The following is a 17,056-nucleotide window of genomic DNA, read 5'->3' on the forward strand; positions in this document are numbered from 1 at the left end:
CCTTCTTCCTACGTCTCCCAACTCCAAGGACAACACTTTATTCTCAACTATTTTGGGGAATCACTCCACTCTTCATCACTTCAACTGGAGGATCTCTAAACCTCCTTCTGCCACTAATATTATGTGACTGAGATTTGGTCTCCATCCTTAAGGAATTCAGAATATAGAGATGAGACATATATGCTCAAAACCGGATTACACCCGAGACAATAAATAATAAACTTCAAGATACAGCTAATAGTAATAGTTAGTATTTATATGGTTCTTACTATGTACCAGGTGCATTACAATTTTCATCTTATTTGATCCTCACAACAACCCTGGGAGGTAGATGCTCTTATTATCCCCATTTTACAGGTGAGGAAAACTGAAGCAGACAGAAATTAGCAACTTGCCCAGGGTGGCACAGCTAGTTAAGTATCTAAGGTCAGATTTAGAGCTCAGGTAGGTCTTCCTGACTCTAGACCAGGGGTAGAGAACCTGTGACTTCTAGATCCTCAAGTGTGGCCCTTTGTTCTGAATCACAGAACAAATCTCCTTAAAAGATTTGTTCTGTAAAACTAGGACTCAGTCAAAAGGCCGTAGTCAAGGACCTGGAAGGCCACACATGACCTCGAGGCTCCAGGTTCTATCCACTGTACCACTTAGCAGCCCATCATATATACATATATACAACACTTGACTAAGTGTTTAGTTCTGAAATTTAAGGGACAGGAAAGTTCACTGTGGACTAAGAGATAAACTAAGGCTTGAACTTCGAAAGAAATGTTACATTCAATTATTCATTACAACAAATATTTATTGAACATCTGTTATATGTACCTCATCATTAAGAGGTGTTGGGCATATTCTCCATTTATGTGTGCCTTATTTACCTAGTCTACATTTTGTACCTATACTGTATAATTTTTGATGTTTCAAGTATCTCTACTGAAGTGATGTGGATACTAGTACTGTAAGTCAATCAATAATCTCTTATTAAGTGTTTAGTATGTGCCTGGCACTGCACAAGAAGCTGAAGACAAGAGAAGACAGAGTCAAGGGGTCCTGCCCTCAAGAATCTTACATTTTATGGGGATTGGGGGTGGGGAGAGAAGAAAACATGCAACAATAAACAAGTAGAGAATATATACAAAGGAAACACAAGTTAATTTAGGGAGGATGGGCTCTAGAAGCTGGATGTGTGTGGGTGTTTGGAGGGGGAATCCAGAAAGACTTCCTTGTAGTAGATGTGCCTGAGCTCAGTCTCAAAAGAAACAAGGGATTCCAAGAGTGGGGGGGTGGGGAGTGGGAAAGATCCCTCTTGACATAGTGGAGATAGCAACACCTTCCTGCTTCCTCATCCCATGTAACTCTTGTCTGTGTCTTCCATGAATTCCTCCATTGAAGAGTTGCCCACTGGAGACTTTCTTCTGGTCCCTTGAATACTTTATGGAAATGAATGCAGTACTCTGGCTGTCCATCTGTTTTCCCTGGCTCTAAATGAGTGACGGGCACATCTCCTTTTCTGCGTCATGGGTGCCCTTGAGAAGTGACATAAAAGACATCACCAAGGGCAGGCCATTTTTGGCAATATGGCACAGCCTACTTGTACCCACACTCTGTGCTTTTCTGTTTCTTTAGGTCATCTGCTATTTTGAAGTGCCTGTGAGCATGGTGTTTCATGATTCACAGTCACATAGCATGGCTGGAAGAATATGGATGTCTGGAAGATGGGTTTTGGGAACAGCTTGGGATCACTGAAAGTGTTACTGCTGAATTCCCCAGATCCAGTCCAATCCAATCAAGAAGTAGCATGTAATAAAGGAAATGGAAAAAGTGCTGGACTTGGCAGAGGGAGCACTTGGAGAGGAATCCAGTGACCTCCAAAGTCCCTTCTGACTTTAAATCTGTCATCTTGTGATCATTTCTAACCAGGCTGGGCTCCTCTGGGGTTCTCCATACATGTCAGGGACCTCTTCAGCCTGGAAGACCACTGCAACCCCAAACTCCACTTCCTACCTTCTTGGTACCTTCTGTCCTTGGAGCCCCTTCCTCTTACTGTAGGGTGCCCAGGCCAGCCATCTCTTTATTTCCCTTGCCCTTACGCCCCTTTGGAGATTTTAGCACCTGAGATAACACAGGTTTTTACCTTTGCAAACCCTGAAGTGCTATATAAACGCCAACTATTATTGTTAACAAGCACTTAGTAAAATGTGCCTACTATGTGCCAGACATGGCATTGACGCCTCCTTGCTATGCCTCTTTCCCACTCTGACCCGCCGCCATCCATACCTCTTCAGCTTCCATTTCTTTGCGATCTTTCACATTAGAACAGAAGCTCCTTGAGGGCAGGGGCTGTCTTTTGCCTTTGTATCCCTAGTGCTTAGCATGGTGCCTGGCACATAGTAGGTACTTAACAGATGTTTATTGACTGACAGTATATATACACGTAAGATATAAAAGAAATGATTATTTCTCTCTCATATTAATAATCAGTTATTGAATTAGGACTAGGATTTTTTTCAGAAGGTCATTTAGTCTCTAAAGGACCTTGTTGCTAATGGCAATGAATTGACTTTGTCCTCCATCTTGTTCATACCCCACCCAGGTGGGGAAGCCCATTGCTTCTCCACTGAGGTTTCAGTGGGATAAATTCTTTGATTAGATTAATCAAGACTGGACAATTTAGAAGTAAATCAAAGTCACATCCCCCAGCCCCTCATTAGAATAGATCCACTTCTCATTGTAATATTAATTCTTCTCATTAATTGTTGACCAATCAGAGTTGATTACCAGCGTCAGGAACACCCACTCTTTCAAGGGCTTAGACCACCATGACTGTCTTTGGCATATAAGAATATCACTGACCCATTTTATTGGTAGCATGCTATCATTATTAATAAAATGATTGCCCAGGAACTATGTCTCTCAAACTTTTTAAACATCACAAATATAACACAAGCATGTGCATACTGTCCACAAAATGATCTGCACAACATGTGACTGTCTCTACTGCTTCCTGAATTGTACTTATTTTCCCTAGGTCCATCATTCAGTGTAACCTGATGCCCCGTGGTCATCGGTAATGTTGTTAAATAACCCTCCAAAGTAACCTGTCTTCCTGGGCCCCTGCGATGTGGTGACCCAATACTATCCAAGACATGTGAAAAGGGCTTTGGCTCCTCTCAGCTTGCTTTGGGGTACCTAGGGATTAATTCAGTTGATTCCCAATGCTGGATCCTGGTGTATTTCCTGGATCTCTCCCTGTGATATCTACCTTGGTGACTCTTCCTTACCCATGAACATCACAGAAATATATTTGTATTGTTTAAGTTGTTGTGGGCCATAGCCCTCCCCCAGACTAAAGCACCCCAGAAGTTCATAAGACACCCCTCATCTTCACGTTGGTGAGGAGGGTGGAGGAGAAACTATCAACAATTAATTAACAAGACAACTAAATGGCAAAGTGGAGAGAGTGTTGGACTTAGAGTTGGGAAGACCTGAGTGTGAATCTTGCCTCACTGTGTGACCCTGTGTGAGTCGCTTCATTTCTCTCTGCCTCAATTTCCTCATCTGTATAATGGGGATAATAATAACACCCACCTCACTGTGAAGATCAAATGAGACAACACAGGTTTGTCTTCCTTTTTTGTCTTCTCTTTTTAGACCTCAAAGTTCTCTATAAATCAAGCTATTATTATTATTATCAGTTTTAAGTAGAAAGAATTTTTTAATTGAATTATTTTATTTGTTTTCCATGTTCCACAATCACTTCCATATATCTTAGATTTTTTCCACTCTCTTGCCCTCAGTCCTCTCTCCCTTCCCACTCATTCCCAGAAATGGGCGTACAATCTTATGTAGGTTCTACGCATACATTCCTATTAAATGCATGTTGCATAGCAGAATTAAAACGAATGAGAGAAACCATAAAACAAAACAAAATATAATACAAAAGCAAGTGGTCTGCTTCTATCTGTGATCCAATTCTATAGTTCTTTCTCTGGATGTGGAAGGCATTTTGCCTCAAGAGTCCACTGGAAATTTTTTAAGTCCATGCATTTCAATGAAGTAGTAAGTCTACCAAAAAAATTCCTCACACACTGTGGTTGTTGCTGTGTACAAAGTTCTCCTAATTCTGCTCCTTTCACTCAGCATCAGTTCATATAAGTCTTTCCAGGTCTCTCTGAAGTCTTCCTGTTCATCATTTCTCATAGCACAATAGTATTCCATTATTTTCATATACCACAATTTGTTCAGCCATTCCCCAACTGTCAAGCTATTATTATTAACAAGCATTTATTAAGTGCCTATTATGTGCCAGAAGTGGTGCTGGGGGTACAAATACAAAGAATGAAGCAATCCTTCCTTCTCTCTTTGTTTTTTGTATTTAAATTTATTTAAGTTTTCAACATTCATTTCTACAAAATTTGGGGTTCTAAATTTTCTCCCCATTTCTCCCCTTCCTCCACCCCAGAACGCCAAGCATTCTAATTACCCCTATCACCAATCTGTCCTCCCTTCTAACATCCTTCCCTTCCCTTATCCCCATCTTCTCTTTTGTCCTGAAGGGCAAGATAAATTTCTATACCCCATTACCTGTATTTCTTATTTCCTAGTTGCAAGAATAATAGTCAACAGTTTTTCCTAAAACTTTGAGTTCCAGCTTCTCTTCATCCCTCCTTCCCCACCCATTCCCTTTGGGAAGGCAAGCAATTCAATATAGGCCAAATCTGTGTAGTTTTGCAAATGACTTCCATAATAGTCGTGTTGTGTAAGACTAACTATAATTCCTTCCATCCTATCCTGCCCCCCATTTCTTCTATTCTTTCTTTTGATCCTATCCCTCCCCAAGATTGCTCCCTCCTCCCACTGCCCCCCCTTCCATTATCCCCCCAACCCTGCTTATCCCCTTCTCCCCCACTATCCTGTATTGTAATATAGGTTTTCATACCAAAATGAGTGAGCATTTTATTCCTTCTTTTAGGTAAATGTGATGAAAGTAAGCTTCATGCTTTTTTCTCTCACCTCCCCCCTTTTCCCCTCCACTGAAAAGTCTTTTACTTGCCTTTTTTATGAGATAATTTGCCCCATTCCATTTCTCCCTTTCTCCTCCCAATATATTTCTCTCTCACTGCTTAATTTCATTATTTTATGATCCCAACCTATTCAATTCACCCTGTGCTCTGTTTCTCTGTGTGTGTGTGTGTGTGTGTGTGTGTGTGTGTGTGTGTGTAATCCCACCAACTACCCAGATACTGAAAAAAGTTTCAAGAGTTACAAATATTGTCTTTCCATGTAGGAATGTAAACAGTTCAACTTTAGTAAGTCCCTGATGACTTCTCTTTGCTGTTTACCTTTTCATGCTTCTCTTCATTCCTGTGTTTGAAAGTCAAATTTTCTTTCCAGCTCTGGTCTTTTCATCAAGAATGCTTGAAAGTCCTCTGTTTCATTGAAAGACCAATTATTCCCCTGAAGTATTATACTCAGTTTTGCTGGGTAGGTGATTCCTGGTTTTAGTTCCTTTGACTTCTGGAATATCCTATTCCACGCCCTTCAATCCCTTAATGTAGAAGCTGCTAGATCTTGTGTTATCCTGATTGTATTTCCACAATACTTGGATTGTTTCTTTCTAGCTGCTTGCAATATTTTCTCCTTAACCAGGGAACTCTGGAATTTGACCACAGTGTTCCTAGGAGTTTCTCTTTTTTGGATCTCTTTCAGGAGGTGATCAGTGGATTCTTTCAATATTTATTTTGCCCCCTGCTTCTAGAATATTAGGGCAGTTTTCCTTGATAATTTCATGAAAGATGATGTCTAGGCTCTTTTTTTGATCATGGCATTCAGGTAGTCCCATAATTTTTAAATTGTCTCTCCTGGATCTCTTTTCCAGGTCAGTTGTTTTTCCAATGAGATATTTCACATTACCTTCCATTTTTTCATTCTTTTGGTTTTGTTTTGTGATTTCTTGGTTTCTTATAAAGTCATTAGCCTCCATCTGTTCCATTCTAATTTTGAAAGAACTATTTTCTTCAGTGAGCTTTTGAACCTCCTTTTCCATTTGGGTAATTCTGCTTTTGAAAGCATTCTTCTCCTCATTGGCTTTTTGAACCTCTTTTGCCAATTGAGTTAGCCTATTTTTAAGGCTGTTATTTTCTTCAGCATTTTTTTGGATCTCCTTTAGCAAGGTGTTGACCTGCTTTTCATGCTTTTCTTGCATCTCTCTCATTTCTCTTCCCAATTTTTCCTCCACCTCTCTTGATTTTCAAAATCCTTTTTGAGCTCTTCCATGGCCTGAGCCCATTGAATATTTATTTTGGATGTTTGGGATATAGAAGCCTTGACTTTTATGTCTTTCTGTGATGGTAAACATTGTTCTTCCTCATCAGAAAGAATGGGAGAAGATATCTGTTCACCAAGAAAGTAACCTTCTATAGTCTTATTTTTTCCCCCTTTTTGGGGCATTTTTCCCAACCAGTTACTTGACTTTTGGGTCCTTTGTCAAGAGTAGGGTATACTCTGGGAATCTGTAAGATCTCAGTTCCTCCAATGTGGCACGATCAAGCGTGTACTGGTCTGGACACAGAGAGGGATTTTTGTGCCCAGAATCTTAGCAGTTAACTCTCCACAGCCACCTGGCCTCCAGTTCCCAAGTCAGCACTGGGGGCTGATTTTCAGATAAGCTGGATGGGCAGGGCCACCATTCAGTGTGAGACAAAAACCAGCTCACCCAGGGCCTCCACACAGGGTGGAACACAGGGCGGAGGCAAGAATCAGCTCTTCAATGCCCCCAGGGTTTTTACACTCCAAAAATGTATGCAGCTGCTGCGCCTGCAAGGTAGCCTCTGAGGTGGCTGCCTGCTGCTGGAGCTATGGGAAGGCCCTTCTCCCTTCCTGGCCAGCTGGAAAAACCCCTTCACTGACTGTTGGCGCCTGTGGGTTGAGGGATCTGCGAACCTGTTGCTACTGGGACTAGGGATTCCGCAACTGATATTCTACCCCCAAGGGCCACGCGACCAAGGCTGGGCTGGGCTCCACGCTCTGCTCCATGTCTGGTGCAACCCACATTTCCCATGGGTCTTTCAGGTCACCCTGGGCTGGAAATCTCCTCCACTCTGTTGTTCTCCACTTCTGCTGCTCCAAAATTTGTTGAGAGTCCCTCTCTACAGGTATTTTATGGGCTGTGGGGGGAGACCCTGCATATGTGTGTCTTTCTACTCTGCCATCCGCAATTCTTCCTTCTCAAGGAACTTACATTCTTGTGGGGGAGACAATAAGGACACAGGACAAACATAAAGCAAACACAAAGGTATTTGGGAGAAAGGGCATTAGCAACTGGGGGGACTCAGGAAAGGGGTCATGTACAAGTTGGTAGCAGTAGCTGGCATTTATAATGTTTTCAAAGCACTTTACATGTGGCATCTCATTTGATCCTCACAACAACTCTGGGAGGTAAGTACTGTTATTATTCCCATTTTACAGGTGAGGAAACTGAGGCAAACAGAAGTCAAGTGTCTAACCCAGGATCACACAGCTAGTAAGAGTATGAGGCAGGATTGCTGACTGCAGTGTTCCTGTCCCCAGATACAAACCCTACCCACAGCACCACCAAGTTGAGTGGCCTTAATAAAGCCTGCAGAGGGTGAGAGATGATATCAAGGCATTTTGAGGTGATGAGAAGGGGTAAGAAAGGAAGCTCATGGCAAATGACTGATATTTTAAGAGGCAAAATCCTCAGCTGAGAAGATGAGGAGAAGGAAATATGAGAAGCTTGAGGAGAGAAGAAAAGATTGGACCTAGCTTTGGTGGAGAGTGGGATAAGGGATCAATTAGGGGAGAATAAAAGGATTGTCTTGCTGCAGTGAAGATCCAGTGGGGCTAGATAACATGTATTTTTAGCATGTTCTGCCAGCTAGGTTGTGTGACTTTCTTCGGCTCTATTCAGCAGCACATGGATAGGAGTGGAGGAGGCAGATGGTGAGAACAATCCAGGACTGGAGTTTCACAAGGGACAGGTGGTGATAAGGCCCTGGGGAGGGACTGAGAAAGGCTTCATGTAGGAAGTAACATCTAAGCTGAACCTTGAAGGGAGCTAGAGATTCTCAAGAGAGGGGGATGAGGAGGGATAACATTGCAGGTATGGATGGATGTCAGTCTCTGCAAAGGTATGAACTGGAGACTTCCTTCCTGCCTGGGACCTCTGCTGGAGCCCACTGCTCCTGTAAGGAACACAACAAGAAGACTTATTTGACTAACTTAAGAGTACCTGAAAGGGAGTAGTAAGATTGTGAAAGGTTTTACATACCAAAGTGGTTTGTATTTTACCTTAGAGGAAAAAGGGAGCTACTGAAGATTCATGAGCAGGGGACATACTTTTATTTTAGGATTATCAGTTTGGTAGCTATGGGGAGGATGGGTTAGAGAGAAGAAAAAGCACCTTAAGAAAGCATAGAGAACAATAGGGAGGCTAGTTAAGGCTAGAGCTAATGACTATTTAAACTAGGGCAGTGGTTATTATGAGTAGAGAGAAGAGGTCAAATGTGAGAGATGTTCTAGCCTAGAACCCCTTAATAAAAGGATTTGTTCTGTGAAGTTGGGATTCAGTCAAAGGTCTGAACTCAAGGACCTAGTGGGCCACATGTGGCCTTGAGTCTGAAGGTTCCCCACCCCTGTATCTAGAGGCTAATTTTATAAGACTTGGAAATTGATTAGATATGGGGGGGGGGGGAAGTAGGGGGGGGTGAGGGTGAAGAGCAGTGGGTCAAGGATAACTCCAAGGTTGGGAACCTGTGTTCTGGGAAGAATGGTGATGTGCTTGAAGCTAGGAAGAAGGGTGGATTTAGGGGAACAATAATGAAATACAGTATGGGTATGTTGAGTTATCCAGACTAAACATTCCCTGTTCCATTTATATGCCATGAATTTGAGGGGCTTCCTGTTGTGGGTGGGTAAATATTTAATAACTGACTCTACCACCTAATAAGAAAAAAAATATGTATACACTACACACTATTAAGTTTAATCTGCCTTTTAAACATTTTCTCCATTACTTTCTTAAGTCTAGACAGACAACAAAGCATTAAATCAAACCTTGATTTGCACCATTTGCTGATTTCTCAGTCTAAAATGCTCACACTGAAAATTTAACAATTGACTCTCAGAACCCCTGAGAGTTCTTTGAGCACACCTCTGCCTTCATTATCCTGATTAACCTCCCCAGGATGCTTTCAAGCTTATCTGTATCTTTCTAAAAATGTGGATCACCAGAAATGAACCCAAGGCTTCAGATGTCTGACCAGGTCAGTATACAGCATGGCTAGCATCTATTGGATGCTAGGCCTCTCTTAATGTGGCCCAAGATTGTATTAGCCTTCCCCCAACTCCCACCCCCATTTTACCACTAATTTATACTAAATGCAATGCAGTGCAGTGGGTAGAGTTCTGGACTTGGCAGCAGGAGGGCCTAAGTTTAAATCATACCTTGAAACTGACTGGCTATGTGACCTTGGGCAAGTCAACTTAATTTCTCTGACCTTCAGTTGTCTTCATCTATAAATAAAAATGCTGCCTACCTCACCAATGGTGGGGAGAATCAACTGAGATGATATATTCAGGAGTAGGGAACCTGTGGCCTTCCATGTGGCCCTCCAAGTCCTCAAGTGTGGTCCTTTGACTGAATCTAAACTTCACAGAACAAATCCCTTTAATAAAAGGATTTGTTCTGTAAAACCCAAGGACCTAGAAGGTCATATGTGGCCTCAAGGTCACAGGTTCCCCACCCTTGATTATATAATGTTTTGCAGACCTTAAAGATTATGATTAAAACCTCCAGTTCTTTCTCAGGTCAACGGCTATCTAATCATACCTTCTCAGTTATAACATTAATTTTTTGAATCAGTCACTCAATCAGCAAGACTTTATCATCAACTACTCAGTATCAGGTGCTGTGTTGGGGCACAAAGCCAAAAATGAAACAATTCCTGCTCCCAAGAAGCTTTCGTTCTGTTGAGAGAGACAACACACACATTTATGAGTCTGTGCAATTTGGGGGAGGAAACGCTAGCAGCTAGGGACATTAGAAAAGACTTTGTCCAGAAGGAAGGGATGCTTGAGCTTGAGGGAAGCCAACATTGGAAGAGAAGGGAGGTGAGGAGGGTGTGGGGGAATCCGTGTGCAAGACTTCTCATTTATCCCCATTAAGTTTTATCTTGTTAAATTTGGTCCCATGTTCTAGTTCCTCGAGATGTTTTTGGATCCTAACTGTTATCCAGTGTGTTAACTTTCTCTCCCAGCTTCGTATCACTTGCAAATTTGATAAGCATGCCATCTATATTTTTATCTAAGTCACTGAAAAAAAAAGTTAAACCTCATAGAATCAAGAACAAATCTTCATGAACCTCCACTAGAGACCTTCTAAGAATCTACTTGACTGTACCATCATCTAACCCAGGGTTGGGAAACCTGAGGTCACATGTGGCCTTCTAGGTCCTCTGGTGTGGTCTTTTGACTGAGTCCAAGTTTTCCAGAACAAATCCTTTTATTAAGGGTATTTTTTTCTGTGAAGTTTGAATTCCATGAAAGGGCTGCACTTGAGGACCTAGAAGGCCACATGTGACCCTCAGGCTACAGGTTCCCCACCCCTGATTAACCCCTCATTGCTCCATTTTACCCACAATAACATGGAAGATGCTGTCAAGTGGTTTGCTAAAATCCAGTTAAATGGTATCTACAGCTTTCATTCCCCTAATCTTGCAGCCCAAGGACCCTGTCAAAAAAGGAAATGATGGTAATCTGGTATAGGTCCTGCTTGATAAAGCCACCTCTGAGTCTTTGTGACCACCTCTCCATTTTCACTAACCATTCTTTTCATAAAATACCATCTAGAGTTTTGCCTGGAATCAAAGGTAAAGTAGCCTATGTTTTGCAGGTGCCATTCTCTTCCCATTTTTTGGAAACTGGAACTCCATGTGCCTTTCTCTCTATTTCTGCAGAACCTCTTCCATTCTCTGTGGGTTTTTCCCTACCCTTGGACAGGCATTTCCTCCTTTTAACTATCTTCTTCTCTCAAAATCAGATCCTCAGCATGTGGACCTCAGCCCTTCCTAATATCTCATTCATTCCCTCTCTCCATAACATCACTGACTTCTCTTCCACTGGCTCCTTCCTTTCTGTCCAGTTCTTTATAACCTTGTAAACCATTCACCTGATGTTGTAGGCCCTTCCGGCCAGGCTACCATCCTTTGTGACCCTTTCCTAGCTGTTGTTTATTGTGCCTTGACTCTTCATGACTCCATTTGAGATTTTCTTGACAAAGGGAAAAAAAAAAGAGGTTAAGTAACTTGCCTAAAGTCACACAGTTAAGTTAATGTCTGAGGCCAGATTTAAACTCGGGAAGTTGAGCCTTCCTGATTCCGAACCCTGTACACTATCTACTGCATTACCTAGCTGCCCCTGACTTGTTATATCTGTTTGCCACAACCGGGGGATTCAGACCTGCTTACATTCAGAGACTTATTCTGGCCCTGGGCAGAAAATCATTCATGCATTCACTCATTTACTCTCTACATCAGTTGAGTGCCTTCCAGATGTAGGAGGGGCTCAGCTCCGAGTATGTAAGGAGCAGATTCAGGAGGGCTTTGCCTCACACCATCTCAAGCTCCAGGCTTGCTTGGGCCCTCCCTCTCTTTCAGCCCTGACCTTCTGCCTTGGGGAGGTGACCTTTTGTTTTTACTGGTTTACTCGCCTGAGTTCTTTATCCGTGCTTAGCTCTACTTGACTGCTTCTTCCAGTCTGGTGATTTCTTTGAATTTGCTTCCTGACCTGCCTAATTCAGAATGGCTTGCCAGATGCCCCTCCTTTGGGGTCAAACTCCAGTCCCTATCCCTTTTCTCCACCCCCTCCCCCCCTCCACTCCGGCCCATCACCACCCAAGTCTTGGCATGACATTTTGTGCCCAAACATCATTTGAAAAGAGGATTAGTCAATACCTGCTACTTCTTTTTGACCTCTTGCTGTTAGGCTTTCATCCTATGTTCAACTGCTTTAGGTCAACTAGAACAGATTTCTCTCTGCCTGCCCCCATCTCCTCTTTCCAACCACTCTGCTGCATGTAACATTCTCAACAACTTACTTTCCCCTGAAATTCTATGACTCCTTGGCTTCTGTGAGTGTGTAACTTCTCAGAGCTGAAACAAGAAATCCTGGGCCAAAACTCATTTGCCCCAGTGTGTCAGGGCAAGGAGGATCAATGGTGGGGCCAGCAACACATAGAACAGTCAAAGAGGGAGGCAGAAGAGTGGAGCAGAAAAGTTAACCTGACTGGAAAAGGGGTGACCAGAATCCCAGAATCCAGCTCTATTTTATAGGAGACTGTTGAGAGAAGGTAAACCCTGACAGAGGGATCCCACAGAGATAGGACCCTGGGAGTGGGGCTGAAGATCAGTAGAGAAGCTCACAGTGTTCATAGGAAGGCACTGAGACCCTCTTCTGGTTGGTGTCATGGGACAAAGCCCCATTTATTACTCTGCTCCCCCTTTCTTGAGCCTATCTCATTCTCTTCCTGTTGGATATCCCTCTTTCCTAAAATTCTTTCTCCTCAAATCACTGTCTCCTGGCTTCCTTCAAGTTCTACCTATTGTCAAGAAGCCTTTTCCTATGCTCCTTAATGCTGGTACCTCTTGAGATTATATCAAATTTGTCCTGCACATATCATGTTTGTACATAAGTTGTTTGCATGTTGTCTCCCCATTAGATGGAGAACTCTTTGAGGGAAGGGGCTGTTTTTGGCCTTTCTTTGTATCCCTAGTACTTAGCATAGTGCCTGACTTACCATAGGTGCTTAATTAATGTTTGACTGATTGACCCTTTCTTTGTCCTGTCAACTGTGTTCCCACAAGGCTCAGGCTTCATTAGTCTGCCATTTTCTCTAATAGTTGTTCTTTTAGGATAGAGCCCATCTCTTCATATAGCATAAATTAACATCTATATTTGAAACACTGTCATCTGTACCATCATTCTTGTATCCTTTATCGTCTTGGATATATCTGTATTTTTTCCAGTGGCTCCCTCATTCTCAGTTATTTATCTTGGAACCTTGGAGTTAGCTTTCTTTTATTTTGTTCACTATACCAATTAGTCAACTATTACTTTCAAAGAGCTCTTATATTTATCTGTTCATCTTAAGGGTAAAAACTCATCTTATTAATGCCTTCAATAATCGAATTATTTTAGAGAAAAAATGAAAAAGCCTCCACCTCCAATTGAATCATCTTTAACAAATAAAATAGTTAAGCAGAAATATTTAGTTCAGTGGCTGCACCTGGCAATTTCTACAACATCCTGCCCTGATAGAATCCTCCTTCCCTCTCTCTTTCCTCCCCTACCCCTTTGAGGGAGGAAGCATGTTTTACCATCTAGTCTCCTGGTCCATCAGTGGTTTTCTATTTGTTAAGAGTTCAACTTACTGCTAGTAATCCTTGTCAATGTATGTTGTTCTTTTGTTTCTGACGATTTCACTCTGTGTCAGTTCAGAATTCTCCATATTTCCCTGAATTCCACATATTCATCATTTATTACTATGCAATAATATTCCATTAAATTGATATCCTGTAGTTTTTTCCCAGCTATTTCTCTATAGATGGACACCCATTTTGTTTCTAGTTCTTTTCTACCCACAAAGCATGCTGCTACAAATATTTTGGTATACATCGGACCTTTGCTTCTACATTTGAACTGCTTGGAGTATCAGCCTGCTGGTAGGATCACAAAGTCAATAGGTGTGGACAGTTTAATCATTTTTCTTTTCTCAATTTTAAATCAACATCCAGATGGATATCCAAATATCCATTTGGACAGATGGATGGTTCTACCAACAGTGTGTTAATGTGCCTGTCTTCCCACAACTGTTCCAACATTAACTGTTCCTATTTTTGATCATCTTTGCCAATTATATGGTGTAAGGTAAAACCTCAGAGTTGCTTTAATTTGTATTTCTCTGTTAGTGACTTAAAGTATGTTTTCTAATGGTCGTTTATACTGTGAAATCCTTTTGAAAACTGTTCATAGCCTTTGATCACTTATCTATTAAGGAGCAGAGCTCTTATTATTTATTATATGTTGTTAACCAGCCAATACAGGCAGCTAGGTGACTCAGTGGATAGAATGCCAGGCCTGGAGTCAGGAAGACCAGAGTTCAAGTCTGACCTCAGACACTTATTAGTTGTGTGACCCTGGGCAAGTCACTTAACCCTGTTTGCTTCAGTTTCCTCACCTGTAAAATGAGCTGGAGAAGGAAGTGGCAAACCACTCCAGTATCTTTGCCAAGAAAACCCCAAACAGGGTCACAAAGAGTCTGAAATAACTGAACAACATCAATAAGCATTTATTAAATGCCTACTAAGTGCCAGACACTGTACTAAGATCTATAATACAAAAAACAGGGAAGGAGAAAGCACCTACTATGTGACAAACACAAATCATGTGCTCCTTACAACAGCCCTGTAAGGTAGGTGCTATTATTACTTCATTTTATAGTTGAGAAAACTGAAGTTAGTTGACTTGCCCAGAGTCAGACAGCTAATAAGCATCCTTCAAGGTCAAATCTGAACTCAGGTCTTCCTGATTCCAGGATAAGGTTCTATCCACTGCATCACCAGCCAGTGACTGGGGAGATAACAAGCAAATAAACATATGCAAACAAGTATATACAGGATAAATAGTATATAATTAACAAAGGGGTTAGAATTAAGAAGCATTAGGAAGACTTCCCATAGAAGGTGGAGTTTTATTTGGAACCAAGGAAGTCAGAGATGACAAGGATTCCAGGCAAGCGAGACAGCCAGAGAAAATGCCCGGAGCCGAGAGGCAAGGGTCTCATTTGTAGAATAGCCAGGAGACCAATGTCACTGGATAAAAGAATTTGTGGCAGGGAGTAAGAAATAAGGGGAGTAATTTGTGTAAGAAGCCTGGAAAGGTGGGTGGGAACAGCTGGGTGATTAAGGACTTTGAATTTCAAACAGAGGACTTTGTATTTGATTCAGGAGGCAATTAGGGGGTCATTGGAGTTTGCAGGGGGGAGGTGTGACATGATCAGACCTGCACCATAGGAAAATGTAGGATGGAGTGGGGAGAGACTTGAGGTGGGCAGACCCCCCAGCAGGCTATTGCAGTTGTCCAGATGTGAGATGTGAGGGCCTGCACCAAGGGGGTGGGGAAGGTAAAAGAGAGATACTACAAAGGGGTCAGTTCTTTATATAGCTTGGATTTCAGACTTTTACTGGTGATATTTGATGTAGTTATTTTTTTTCCTTCTTTACAGCTTCTCTTTTTTTATTTTCCTTGACCTTATTCTCCTCTCTTTATCATTGTCACTACATTATGTCTGGCTGCATTATTAATTCAGCCTCCGTGATATATGTGGTGAGCACTTCAAATCAGCTCATGTCCTGCTTTCCTTAAGCCTACATAAAAGTAGTGACTTTGTCTATTAGTTATCCAGGGAAGGAGCACAGTATCTGAGTTTTCCATCAAGTGGTACTCTACTAGAGAAACAAGACTAGTGGCTCTTCATTCTCTCTAGTTTATGTAGGAGTACAGTCTGCCTAAAGGGAAACAGGGTGAAGGGAGGGTGGCAGCTAGGTGGTGCAGAGGATAGAGTACTAAGCACCAGGTCTAGAGTCAGGAAGACCTAGTTCAAATTTGAGCTCAGACACTTACCATCTGTATGACCCTGGGCAAGTCATTTAACTTCTTTTCCCTTAGTTCCTCATCTTTTAAATGAGGACACACTGGAGAAGGAAATGAAAACCACTTCAGTATCTTTGCCAAGAAAACCCCATGGACTTTTACATAGGGTCATGTAGAGTCCCACACAATTGAACAACAGCCTTCCTAAAATGTTGCAATTTTACTACTCTCCACCAGAGGGTGGTCTGTCTGCATAGTTTTGTTCAGTTGTGAGCTCTACTCACCCACCTCCTATCCTTGAGGGTAGGTTCAGAATTTAATTCACTGGATGACATGGAATTTTACTCAAAAATTAAAATATGAAATCTACAGCCAATACATAATTCTAGAGCTCTTAGATACATGTGGGTTTGTCTGTCTATACTCTGTTCCCTCTGGTCATAGTTCCACCCACATCCACAGAACTCGTCCTCAACATACTGTGATCACATAGTATATTGAATATAAAAAAGCATAGGAATTTAATTAAATGAAATAAGTAACAAAATAGCTCCTCTCATCCCAATACATACAGGGCTGTGCTCTCACAGATGACCACACCAACTGTAGGAGACAAGATACCTACTTGGAAAGGTGGGGAAAGAAATTGGTTAGTACTCTTATATGGAGCTACCCACCTCCAACTATCTCATAAATCTCTTCCCTCTTGTTTTCCCAGATCTTTAGGGGGAAAATTTTTGGAATCACTGACTCCCTTAACTTATAGAAAAGAGAGAAGCAAAAGAGGTGTGTGTGTGTCTGTGTGTGTCTGTGTGTGTCTGCGTCCATTCCAGTACACATGTAGACAGCCTACTTACTTATCAGCAGATGAAATTCTTCAATGGCTGCCATTGGTCCAGGATCTAGATTTTACTTCCCAGTCTGATTTCTGGCAGTTTTATCCCATCTTCTCAAGTCCACTGTAGCTGCAGTCTTACAACTTATAGCCTTAGAGAGAGTTAATTGGCACACTAAGAGGTTAAATGATTTGTCCAATACCACTTAGACAGCATGTGGCAAAGCCAGATATTGAACCTATGAGCTGATATTGGAGCAGCAACAGCTAGAATTCAGCGGCAAGGCCAGCAGATAATAATGATAGTTGGTATTTATATGGTTTTTATATACCTACATCTATGTCTGCCTATGTCTAGCTCTGTATCTTATTTCATATATATCACCAACATCAATAGCTGACCAAGGCAGCCAAAGGCTTAGCTAAGGCAGAAAGGTATCCTGAGGGAGAGACAGAAGGTGGCTAGTGATATGTGGGTCAAACCTTTGCCACGTCTCAGTGGAGACTGCCCAGGACACTTTTCAGACAAGGGCCACTTCTACTCTCACCCCCAGA

This window comes from Notamacropus eugenii, chromosome 2 (assembly GCF_028372415.1).
Source record: "Notamacropus eugenii isolate mMacEug1 chromosome 2, mMacEug1.pri_v2, whole genome shotgun sequence".
Lineage (NCBI taxonomy): Eukaryota > Metazoa > Chordata > Mammalia > Diprotodontia > Macropodidae > Notamacropus > Notamacropus eugenii.